General features: G+C 48.4%; 1 long non-coding RNA gene across 2 annotated transcripts; it reads left to right on the forward strand.

Annotated features, from left to right (window-relative positions):
* Positions 1–1575: 1575 nt before the first annotated feature.
* LOC135450245 (uncharacterized) lies at positions 1576–10654 on the forward strand. 2 transcript variants are annotated; one of them, XR_010440981.1, is made up of 6 exons: positions 1576–2365; positions 4746–4816; positions 7040–7112; positions 8521–8600; positions 9690–9791; positions 10491–10654. It is a non-coding gene; the product is annotated as an uncharacterized LOC135450245 (long non-coding RNA). The 2 variants fall into 2 exon arrangements; XR_010440980.1 differs by lacking the exon at positions 7040–7112.
* Positions 10655–12948: the final 2294 nt, after the last annotated feature.

A 12948-nucleotide genomic window follows, 5' to 3' on the forward strand; every position in this document is an offset into this window, starting at 1 on the left:
AGCCCCTGCAGCTCTGGGATCTCCACCCCACACAGGGCTGCTCCAGAGGGGCTGCAGCTCCACATCCCAATGGCCCCAGGACCCCCAGCCCAGCCCAGGGGGCTGCAGCTCCAGGATCCCCACCCTGGCACCCCTGGATCCCAGTGCCGTGGCAGCTCCCGAGGAGCAGAGCTATATTTAGGGTGGGAATATTGTGCATTATGGATGAGGGCACACGTCACAGCAGCCCTAACACGGAAAGGCACTCGCAGTGCTGCTCTCCTGAGGGAACAGGGCTTGGCTCCTCTCTCCGTGCTTCATCCATATGCAAAGCCCCTCTCTGGAGGTAAAAACCTTTTATGCTCATCCATAGGTAATGAGGGACAGGGTTATAAATACCTGATGGTGTTTAGATCTTTCACAAGTTGGTGGTTTAGCTCTTCTCAGGGCTCGAATTTTCCCCTGCCAGCCCTACCCCAGCCTGTTCTCCCTGGAGGGAACACTTGGAGACAGGAAAGTGTTTCATTAATAACTTGTCAGCTCCAAAGGAGTGCTCAGAGGGCTGTTTAATTGGTGTGTGCACACACAGGGGCTGCAGCAGAGCCTGAACAGCTGAGTCACTCAGGGATGGTTCATGGAGCAGGATGGAGCTGTGGCCCACAGGAAAAGGATGGAAAACTGCAAACCCCTCTGTGACAGTGCTCACAGGGGTCCCAGGGTGAGGGGAGAGATGAGGATCTGACTCCATGTTTCAGAAGGCTGATTGATTATTTTATTATATTTATTACATTAAAACTATACTAGAAGACTAGAAGGAAGGATTTCATCAGAAGGCTGGCTAAGAATAGAATAGGAAGGAATGATAACAAAGGTTTGTGGCTCAGCTCTGTGTCCGAGCCAGCTGGCTGTGATTGGCCATTAATTAGAAACAACCACATGAGACCAATCCCAGATGCACCTGTTGCATCCCACAGCAGCAGATAACCATTGTTTGCATTTTGTTCCTGAGGCATTTCAGCTTCTCAGGAGGAAAAATCCTAAAGAAAAGATTTTCCATAAAGGATGTCAGGAACACTGCACACCCCTCCCCTGGCTGAGCTCCCAGGTGCCATTCATAACTCAGCCTCCCACAGCAGGAGTGCAGGGAACAAGGCAGGGGTGGCATCCTTCAGGCTGTCCCCAGCCCCAGCCATGCCCTGGCTCCCAGCAGTGATGGATCCAGCGGGGCTGGAATGTTCCAGAACACTCTGAGGGCAGAGAGGTGCCCAGCTCTCCATGAATCCCTGCTCTCCATGGCCCCAAATGCCACATGTGTGGCTCAGGATGCCCTGCAGGGTGGGGACAGTCCCTGGCACGAGGTAGGGGTCAGGCCCTGCCCACCATCTGCCAGAGAGCATCGAGCATCTCCTTCCTTCTTCCATCTCCTTCCACTGAGCATCTCCCTCCTCCTTTTGTCTCCCTTCTCCTTCCATCTCCCTCCATCTCCTTCCTCCTCCTTCCACTTCCTTTCTCCTTCCATCTCCTTCCTTTCATCTCCTTCTTCCTTCCACTTCTTTCCTCCTTCCATCTCTCTCCTCCTTGCATCTCCTCCTCTCTCCTCCTTTCATCTCCTTCCATTTCCTTCCTCCTTCAACCTCCTTCCTTCCTCCCTCCATCTCCTCCCATCTCTCCCTCCTCCCAGCCCCATTCTGATCTGTTTCCATCCCCGGGGTGGGATGTGGGATGTGGGCTGTGTGTGTGCCAGGCTCCTGGCACCTTCCCTGGGCTGGCACACCCAGCTGCTCTGGGGACACAGGGAGAGCAGGGCCAGGGAAATCATTTGGGATTTCAGTGCAAAACCTGCCTGGGGGAAGAGGGGGCAGAGCTGCAGTGAGGGAACCACCCCAAGGGTTGGTGATGGAGAGAGAGACCAGAACTCACTGAAATGGTCAAAGAATCCCAATTTATTGTGGGATACAAATGCTTATGCAGCATTCTAGGAAGGCCAGTAATGATTGGGTTAAAAATCACATAAACAAACTTATGCATTTTACAACATCTCTTGCTTGCAGAGTTTGATGCAATTTTCTTTTTCAGGTAAATCTGTGTGATTGAATCTTCTTGCAATCCTGATTTAATCCTCCAAGTTCTGCTTGCTCTTGCCAAGGCACTTTGTTTATCAAATCTCTTATGATCTCCAAGCACTCTCTGCTTTGTGTACCCCAATACCCAAGCTCCTCCTGCAAGGCCAGGAAAGGGTTACAGCTCATGTGCTAATTAGCTGCAGTGCTAATTAGGGGCACCCTGCTCCTCATTAGGAGATCCAGCTGGAGCTGCCGTGGAAGGGGAGTTTGGGATGGTCCCGACGCCCTCTGGGAATTGTCCCTGCTGCTGGCCTGGGATGCAGGTGGGTGTGTGGGGTATCTGTGGGGTGCAGGTGGGTGTGTGGGGTATTTGTGGGGTGCCCATGGGGTGCAAGGATGTGTGGATATCTGTGGGGTCCCTGTGGGGTGCAGGTATGTGTCACTGCTGTTTTGGGCAGCGCTTTGTGAGCCCGGGGTGCGGCTGGAGCTGGGCTGTGGTGGCTCAGGGTGGTCCCAGTGCAGCCGCAGCTCCTGGGGGCTGTCCCCCTGCCCCGGGCTGTCCCTGCCGGCCCCGCAGCCTGGGGAGAGCCGGGCAGGGCTGCCGGGGAGGGTTTGGGAACCTGAGCTCAGCTCTGTCCCTTCCCACCCCTCGGGATGCAATGTGCTCCTGGAGCAGCCACCCTGCCTGGGGACAGGGCTTCAGCACCTCTGGAGAGACAGGGACAGCCAGGCAAAGGGGGAATAAATCAAACCCTTGAGCATTCCCAGCCTCTGGGACCAGATAAATGTGCCTGGCCCTGCTAATCCCCCAACCTGTGGTGAGAAATGGCTCACTCTGTGTCAGACATCTTTTATGAAAAATCCTTTCTTTAGGATTTTTTTCCTCCTGAGAAGCTGAAAGGCCTCAGGAACAAAACGTAAACAATGGTTATCTGCTGCTGTGGGATGCAACAGGTGCATCTGGGATTGGTCTCATGTGGTTGTTTCTAATTAATGGTCAGTCACAGCCCAACTGTCCAGACTGTCTCGGTCAGTTACAAGCCTTTGTTATCATTCCTTTTCTATTCTTAGCCAGCCTTCTGATGGAATCCTTTCTTCTATTCTTTTAGTATTGTTTTAATGTTATATATATCATAAAATAATCAATCAGCCTTCTGAAACATGGAGTCAGATCCTCATCTCTTCCCTCATCCTGGGACCCCTGTGAACACCGTCACAACTCTGCACATGCACAGCCCCTAAAAAGTGCCCAACCTCATTATTTTGTAGTACATGGAACCATTCCAAGCCAAAACAGATTCTCTGGAATATCTGCTGCCAGTCCCAGGTGCAAGTGGGAGCTCCAGTGAGCAGGCTGGGCTGAGAACCCAAATAATTCTGATCCCGTGGGATGCTCAGAGCTGCTGCAGCTGCATCCCCAGCTGGGTGCTGGCTCTGGGACTGGGTTTGGATCCTCCTGCCCATCACAATCCCATCCTGGCCTGCAGGGATGCTCCAGGGCAGCCTCCCAGAGCTCCTGAGGCTCTGCTGGTGTCCCCAGGTGTTCCCTGCCCTGCTGAGCCCCATCCTGCTTGCTTTGGGTTCACCTGGAAGGAATGGGAGGGAGCAGGGGCTGATGGGGCTGCAGGGCCCTGCCAGTGGGGACAGGAGTGCTCTGGACACTCTGCAGGCTTGGAAAACACAGAGCACAGCCCTCCTCCTCCTCCTCCTCCATCACCATGGGAATCCACAGCGTTCCACTCTGTGCCTTCCCCCTTTAGAGTTTGTGTGTGCCCTTCCCCATTTAGGGTTTCTGTTTCCTTCCCCATTATAGGATTTCTGTCCTTTCCCCCTGTAGGGTTTGTGTTTTGAGGCTCCCAACAGCCTGCAGGGGCTGCACAGAGCTCAGCTCAAACCCTGAACTGCTATTTACCCCAGGCAGAGCCACTTTGCCATGGAAAAACACAGGTAATGGGTGCTGGAGAGGAAATTGGGGGTTTTTCAGGGTGCACAGGGCTATTATCCTTTAAATTAACACCAGCCAGTTCCAGCTAATGAGCTCCAGCCCACCCCATGTGCGAGATGAACTCTTGCTAGATAGAGAGCTTTGGTTAATCTTGTAATTATCAGATGAATGAAATGATTCCTAACAGCCTGTAATTTCGTGGTCAAGCAGATAATTGCCAGCCCTGCAAAAACAGGGAAAATCTGCCTTGGTAGAAATCAGCTCTGAGGGCAGAGGCCTCTCCCCATCCCTGCTCCTGCCCTGGGGGGCTCTGGGGACACTCTGGGGGTGACCTCAGTGCTGGGCTGAGCCCCTGCCCCAGCCTGAGCCCCTGCCCGGCTCCCTCAGGGATTCTCCAGGCCCTTTCCACCTCCGTTTCCTTCCCTGTTCTGCTCCAGCCCCTCAGGGTCTCCCTTGCTGTGAGGGAAAAATCAAAAAGTGGGAGAAAACATGAAGGGGGGAAGAAATGAGGGGAGTCTGAGGAAGGCTTTGATGCAGAGCTTTTCCCTCCTGGATCCTCTTTTTCTCTAGGCCAAGCCCTTCCCAGCTCCCTCAGGAATTCTCCAGCCTCTTCCCCAGCTGGGTTCCCTTCAGGGTGTCTCCTGCCATGAGGGGAAAATCAAAAAGTGGGAGAAAATGTGAGGGAAAAAAGAAGTGAGGGGAGTTTGGGGAAGGCTTTGATGCAGAGCTTTTCCCTTCTGGATCCTCTTTTTCTCCAGGCTGAGCCCTTTCCAGATGGAGAATCCTCAGGGATTCTGCAGCCCCTGCCCAGCCTCCTCAGCTGATCCAGGTATTCGTGGTTTGAGGGGGGGAAAAAATAACCTTTAGATTTGGTAATTCCTAAAAACACATTTCCCTAAAAGTTTTGACAACTGGAAATAGAAAACCAGGAAAAAACTGAGAGTGGAGTTTGGGAATGGAGTCACTCAGTGCTCTGGGCTGGGGAGGGGGCACAGGATGGGTTTGATGGTCCTGGAGGGGGCACAGGATGGGTTGGGTGACCCTGGAGTGGGTACTGGAAGGATTTGGAGACCCTGGAGAGGGCACAGGATGGGTTTGATGACTCTGGATGAGGCACAGGATGGGTTTGGTGATCCTGGAGGGCTTTTCCAGCCTGAGGGATTCTGGAATTTGGTGGTGTCAGGGCTGATCCCAGCCCTCCCTGGGGTGGCCATCTCACCCTTCTGAGCTCTGCAGCTTTGCCTCCTCCTCGTTCCAAGCCCAATCTGAAATCCCTGCTGCTCAGGAGCTGCTGGAGTTTTATTTTCCCTTGCACTCTGTGCTTTGACCCAGCTGCTCTGGGTTTCATTAGGCAACTGCTGACTTTCCCCTTATTAACATTTGCTGCTGCTTATAAATAAGAAATGAGCTTCTAATAATAATCCCTTTCTTTGCTGAATGAAGGCACTTTCATTTCAGGGCTGCTGAGTGTTTTTCTGCATCCTGGTTTGTTTTTTAACACCTTGCCCCAGTGATCCCAGAGATTGAGGGATGATCCCTGGGAGGAGGAACTTTGCTGGACAAATCAGGGGCTCTCTGGGGAGCAGCAGTGGTGGCACCCAGGGCTCTTCCAGTAATGACTTCCAGATGTCCCCAGTGCTGGGAAAATTAATGACAAACACCAGAGGTTTGTGTCCAAAAGGGACACAGAGGAGTCCTGGAACTCTGTTCCAATAAAGGCAGAGGCCATAGGCCATTGGTCTCTCCAATTTTTGGAGGACACAGCCTCCTTTTTGTCCCAATTTCCCAGCTGCATTGCCCTTCTCTCTTTTCCCATTGGGTGAAGTATTTGAGAAGCTCAGACTCCCCAGTACACCTGTTGGCAAATATTTCTCTCTAATGTACAACCCTCCCTTTTCATTTTTAATTCTTATGGAATTTAGAGGTTTTTCCCCATTGTTTTTTTCATCTTTCAATGTCCAATTTCATTTATCAGCCAACCTAAAGTTTATTTGTAAAAGCAAAACTCTTTTTCCATTCGTCAATCAGTGGAATCCTTCCCATTGTTTCTTTTCTCTCCCAGTGCTGCTTTTACCCGCCAGCAGCCCCACAGCTGGTTTGGAAAGACAAATGCCCCATTGCTCTCAGCAGTGAGGTTCTCAGGGGATGTCCTGTGATCCAGGCAGGGGATTCCAGTGAATCCCAGTTCCAAGGGCAGCTCCCTGTTCCTCACAACAGCCTGGAAAGGGCAGAGCAGAACAAATGGATCCATCCAGGGCTGAGCAATGGGAGCAGGGCAAGGCTGGAGCTTTGCCTCTGTTTCTGACAGCCCTTCCCACCTTATTTAATGTCACTCCCTTTAAAACCTTGGTTTAAAAATACACTGGCCTCAGAAATAGACAGAACTTTAAGGTGACATTTTTATACATCTCTGCATAAACACCCAGGGAGCAATGGCATGAGGTAATATGGAGAGGAATGGTGGATTTGTCTTTCCAAACCAGCTGTGGGGCTGCTGGTGGGTAAAACCAGCACTGGGAGAGAAAAGAAACAATGGGAAGGATTCCACTGATTGATGAATGGAAAAAGAGATTGGCTTTTACAAATAAACTGTAGGTTTGCTGATAAATGGAATTGAATATTGAAATATGAAAGAAACCATGGGGGAAAACCCCTAAATTCCATATGAATTAAAAATTAAAAGGGAGGGTTCTACGTTAGAGGGGAATCTCTGGGATCAGGTGTTCTGAAGTCTGAACCTCTCAAGTACCTCAGAAATGGGGAAAGAGAGGGAAATTGGGATAAAAAGGAGGTTATGTCCTCCAAAAATCTGGAATTCTTTGCCAGGAGGGCTCAGCCAGGGGGATTTGGGATCTGCTCCAGGGAACAGGGACAGGAGGAGAGGGAACGGCCTCAGGCTGGCCCAGGGTGGATTTTGGAGTATTGGAGATTGGATTTTGGGAACATTTCCTGCCCATCCCAGCAAATTCCCACTTTGCTGCTGGTGGGATTTACGTGTGGACCATGAGGAGCCTGGGGATGCTGAGTGCAACCATTTCCTGCCCTTTTCCAGCAGGAATCCATGGAATCCAGCCTGTCCTGCAGGGTCCTGGGGCAGGTGCCCATCCCTGCCCACCTGCTCCAAGGTGTGAGGACGGGCTAAAAACAGCTCCTTAATTAAACATTCCCACCTGTGCCAGATGGAGCCGGCTGGGAGGGATTTGGGAACATGGGAAGGGACAGAGGCACTGCCAGCCCTGCTCTGGTGGGGATTTGGGAACATGGGAAGGGACAGAGGCACTGCCAGCCCTGCTCTGGTGGGATTTGGGAACATGGGAAGGGACAGAGGCACTGCCAGCCCTGCTCTGGGAGGGATTTGGGGGATTTGGGAACATGGGAAGGGACAGAGGCACGAGGGGTGCCAGCAGAGGATTTAGAGGGAGGTTTTCGGGCAGGGGTTGGCAATGCTGCTGTGCCGGGCCGGGCGGTGGGAGCAGGGCTCTCCAAGCCTCCGCAATGCTCCGGGAGCCGCAGCCGCTCCGGGATGCAGGGATGCCCTTTCCAGGCAAGGTTGTTTCCATGGCAACCGGACGGGAGCTCCGGGACCGGCTCCGCTCCTTTCCCCAGGAACGGCAGGGCTGGGAATAACCCTGCAGCTCCAGAACTTTCCTCCCGCATGCCCTGGGAGAGAATTGCAGGGATTTTGGGTGGAAAAGCTGCGGCCCCATCCCGGGCTTGGAGTGTCTGCTGCAGCTTGCCATGGGATTGCTGTGGAATAGCCTGGGAGAGCTGGGAATGTTCCCCTGGAGAAGGGAAGGCTCCAGGCAGAGCTCAGAGCCCCTGGCAGGGCCTGAAGGGGGATTTGGGATAGAGGGAACAGCAGAAAGGAGAACCTGGGATAGGGGATGGAGGGAACAGCAGAAGGGAAAACCTGGGATAGGGGATGGAGGGAACAGCAGGACAGAAAACCTGGGACAGGGGCCAGGGAAGCAGGAGGAGGGGGAAGCTGGGACACGGTGCTGGGAGAAGTGGGGGTCCAGCAGCAATTCCCCTTTCCAAACCCTCATTCCCTCATTAGAGCGGCTCCAAGCCCCAGATCGCCGTGGATTGCAATTCCCCAGCGGGTTTAATGGCGGAACAATGGAGCCGTGGCGCCCGCAGGACCTTTCGGTGGCGCTGCCGCTGTCCTGCTCCTGTCCCCGCTTTCCCGAGGCTCTCCGGGATGCAGCAGCTCCGTCTCTATAGAAACGGGACCCGGGCTCTGCTGCAGCCGCTTCTCCAGGGCTCCATTGCACAAACGCTCGGAAAATTAACGGCAGGAGGGGGAGAAAGTGAGGGATAGGGAAGGAGCACTTGGGAACGGCTCAAATGCACAAATTGGGCGCTGTTTTGCCCTAAGAGGGAGGGGAAAGGAGGAAAAATATTTTGAGTTTTGTAGATTGAACTGATGTTTAATTTACGTGGAAGAATGGGAATATTCAAATTGCTTTTGACCCAAAAATGGGTCAAATAACCAGAGCTGGGTGGAAAATAAACACAAATGTATTTATCTAGGAGCATCAGCCCCATGCAGATTGACCTCCCTCCTGTTGGAGTTTTCCTCTCTCTGAAGACAGAACCCAGGCGCTTCTTTGGTGAAATCTTAAATTTTTTATATATTTGTCATTATTTAAGGTTTATTATCCCATGGGTTATTTGGAGAACCATCCTTGACAGAATTCCTGCCCCATTCCCAGCAAGGGCTGCATTCCAATGGGAATTGGATCACAATTCCATGGGAATTGGAGCTCCCAGGGTAACACAGGACTGTTCCCTCATTTCTTCCTCCTTTGGGAGCAGATTCTATGTGAATGTCCATTCCTCTGGTTGAAATTCCAAGGATATAATTCCAAAAGGTGACTTTGGGCTGGATTAATCTTTTTTTAGTGCATGATTTAGCAAGTGCTGGAAATTCTCCTCCGTGCTCATGCAGCCTCCACTTCCAAAATATCCTGGAAAAAGCCTGGAATGCAGTGCAGCATCCCAGCTCTGCCAGGAGCAGGGCTGTGTGGGAAGTGTTGTGCAGAAACACAGCCACTCCTGAATGGAGTGGGGAAGGGGAATAAAACCCAGGAGGTTTGTGCTGCTGGAAATGACTAATTTAAAAAAAAATAATCCCAAAACACCTTTCCCAAGCATTGTCTCCTGCTGGAAGCAGGATCTTCCATCAGATTTTCAGGATTTGGCAGGAATGTCTCAGGTAAAGCAGCGTAAATATTTCAGATATTCAGCTAAAGATCACTCTGGGGAGGAATGACAACCTGAAGTCATTCCTTGTGGTCTCTTTTATTTGGAATGATGCTCTGGAATCTTCAGGACGGGGCAGGTCCCATCCAGAATACCCCATGGGAGCAGGAACATTTCAGAATTCCTGGGATAAGGCAGTTTTTCCTCAGCTGGGGCCCTCCCAGATCCGTGGGGATCAGGTGCTGCTGTTTGAGGGCTTTAAAAGCAAACGGAGCTGGGAGGGACCGTGGGCAGCCCTGGGCTGGGATCCCCTCATCCCTCACAATTCCCAGCCCCTGGAATCCCAAAATCCCCACGGAAAAGAGGCACCCAAACAGGAGTTTGGGATGGTAAAGTTTTAGGAGAGGGGTGATGAGGCCCTGTCAGCTGGGATGGGAATCATGGCAGGGTAAGAGGATGACAATTCAGATTTTATTGTGGAAAAATTTCTATTGCAGGATTTTGGAAGTTGGGAATGACTTCAGCTCCCGGCAGTGTTTCCAGTGGAAGGGTTTGATAATATTCCCATTTCACCATCTCCTGACTCCAGAGCTCTCCTGGTGGGTGCAGAGCTCCCACTGGGCTCTCCCATGGATGTGGGAGCCAAACCAGAACTGGGGGATTCTGGAGCTAAGGACAAAAGGGGAATATTTTGGAAACATTCTCTCCCAACTAATATTCTTTTTAAAATTAAATTCTCTCCCAAATAATATTCCAGCTCTGGAGCCTCCTGCCTCCCTGGCCTCCTTTCCTGGCTGTGTAGGGCACCTCTGGATTTTCCAGCTCCTGGTCTGTCCATGGCAGTGGGATCATTCTGGTTCCACAGGACTAACACTGGAAAACACCTTGGATTTCCTTTGTTCCCTATTCCTCACAGGAATTCCTGCCACCAGGGCTGGGGAATTGTTCTCTGTGCTGGCACAGCCCAGAATTCCTCATGAGGTGCTGCCAGAGGGATTTTTCATGGATGCATCCCATGGTTTCCTCCATGGATCACCACAGGTGATCTGTGGGTGTTGTCTTGATTTTTTAGGATTTTCTAAGCCTTCTGATGTTTCCATTCTTGTAACCAATTTTTTCACACACTTTGTGTAAATAACTTATTGTTTTATATTCTTTTATGGAGGAAGAGAAATTTAATGGACTGTTGGTTTGTCCAGTGTCATTGGAGAGGTGGCACTGTCACCCTCCAACCCACTGCCACTTTTGGAAATCTATAAATGTTCGAGTCCAAATATAAATTTCCCTTTTTACTTTAGGAAGAGCAGCGAGTCCACATCGTGTTGTTCGCACGTGGGGAATTGGGTGTTGGATTTTCAGTGTGGATGAGGGAGACCTGAGCAGCTCCTGTGCTCCATCGCCATGGAAACAGAGATCCACACACGGCCATGGATACCGAGCAGATCTCAGCGGTGCTTTGGAACAGCTCCTGTGAGAGCACCGAGGGGAAAGCTGGGGAAAGGTGGGGAAAGGTGGGGAAAGGTGGGAAAAGATGTTTCCATCTGCAGCTCAGCCCAGCATTCCTGGTGGGTGACGCAGCTGAGCTCTGGGATGGAGCAGGAGGATTTTATTGTCCATTGGGGAGGGCAAGGATGAGACATAAACTTTAAGGAATTTTTGAGATTTTAGAGGAGCTAAGATTTTAGTTAGAGATAAGCTTTATTGGAGTTAATTAAAGTAAATGGGTGGGCCTTGATGAAGTTAGAGTTTGTAGTTAACTAATAATTGATTGCTTGTCAGCACAATGTTTGGTTAGCTGGGTTTCTAATGAAGAATATAGGAAATGGTAAATAGCTTTTAGGAATGTAAGACAATTGTAGGAACATAAGACAAATTCCTCTGTTCTGAAACCAATTGAAGACAGGAATGGGAGTTCTACCAAGGGTCCATTTGTCAGATTTGCATTGAAAATGTAGAAAGGTCAGAACGAGGAAGACTTCATTTACTTCCTCATTTTAGGACCCCTCCCCATGGAAGGGACCACCGACCCATTTCAAGGGACAAACTACACATGTTTAATGGCTTTTGAACCAATTACCATAGGAAGCAGGGAATGGGATGTACCAAAGTTATCAATATGGGTTTGTATTTTGAGTAATCAATACTTGTGTAGATAAAAGGACTCTGTAATCAATCACCTGTAAATTGAGGTGTGTATTTGGGAATTATCCCACAAGAAACATCCACTTTCTAACTCTAAACTGTTAGAGGGTTTTTGGATATTGGTACTAGATCAATATCTATGTTGGGAATGAGAGGTACCAAAGTTATGAATATGGTTTGTATTTTGGGTACTCAATACTTGTACAGATAAAAGGACTCTGTAATCAATCACCTGTAAATCACAGTGTGTATTTGGGAATTATCCCACAATAAACATCCACTTTCTAACTTTAAACTGTTAGAGAGTTTTGTCCGTCACAGTTGGATATCAGTTTCTAATATATTGTAATACATTGTAATATATTTTACTTTATATATTCTTGAATATATTTTCTTATTTCTATTTTATTGCGTATGTATTATTTTATTTCATTATATATTTACTAATATATTTTAATAATAATAATTTACTAATATAATAAATATATAATTTAATATTTAATATGAATATATTTTATATTAATAATACTTTCCTAATATGTTTTATTATATATTTATTAAATAATATATGTGTATTATATATTATTATATATTATTTTATATCTCTTCTTTATATTTGTATATTTATTTCTTTCTTTAATATTTGTATATGTTTTATTATATATTTATATTTACTAATATACCTAATTATATATTATCATCATTATTATTGTTGTTTTGTTGTTATTAATTTTTATATTATTGTATTATTATTACCACTATATATAATGATATTATATGCTATCTTATTTATTTTTTAATAAAAAGTTATATTTATATTATTGTTTATACTGATGTATATAATAGTTTGTTTCATTTATTTTTATTATTGTTATTGTTTTGCTCCCCAAATGCTGGTGCCCAGCACTAAAATTTCCCCTCGAACCCCAACTTTGACCCTGAATTTCCCTGAAAAGCCCAGAGGAATTTCTGGCTGGGATCTGCCAGCTCTGGGTGACTCCTGGGGCTGGATATGGAAGCTCCCAAGGAAAATTCCCACTTTTCCATGGACAGGGAAAGGCCTTTCCCTAAGGAATTAAAAGACCTCGAAACACAGCTCAGCCCAACCCAATTTTTATTTTTTGCTGCTTTTTAGAGCAAAGAGACTTTGATTTTTACCCCGCCCCAAAGGTGAGAGGAGGAAATTGAGGAGTTTATTATTGGGAATTTTATTAAAGTGACAAAAGGGGGGGATAAGTGACAAATGCCTTAAACCACCCCAGTCTGGGCCAGTTTAACACAGCTGGAGATAAAGCCGAGCTTTGCAGCCTCCATCCAAGACTTGGGTTTACTGTAGAACTCAAACCAGACTTGAACATTTATCCAGGGAGACACTGCATGCCCAAAAACGCTTTGATTTCTTTTATTTCTTTAATTTTAATTGAAATATTTACAATTTCCAGGAGAATCCAAGCGGGAATTCAGCAGGAGAGAACACAGACCGGCTGTGCAATCAATCAATCAATCAATCAATCAATCACTGTTAATTACAGTTCTTTTTGCTGAGCAGAAGCAAGGGCTGGGTTCAGATGTTCATAAATAAATTAAAATAAAGTGAACACACCATAAAAATGA

Source organism: Zonotrichia leucophrys, chromosome 7, assembly GCF_028769735.1.
Source record: "Zonotrichia leucophrys gambelii isolate GWCS_2022_RI chromosome 7, RI_Zleu_2.0, whole genome shotgun sequence".
Lineage (NCBI taxonomy): Eukaryota > Metazoa > Chordata > Aves > Passeriformes > Passerellidae > Zonotrichia > Zonotrichia leucophrys.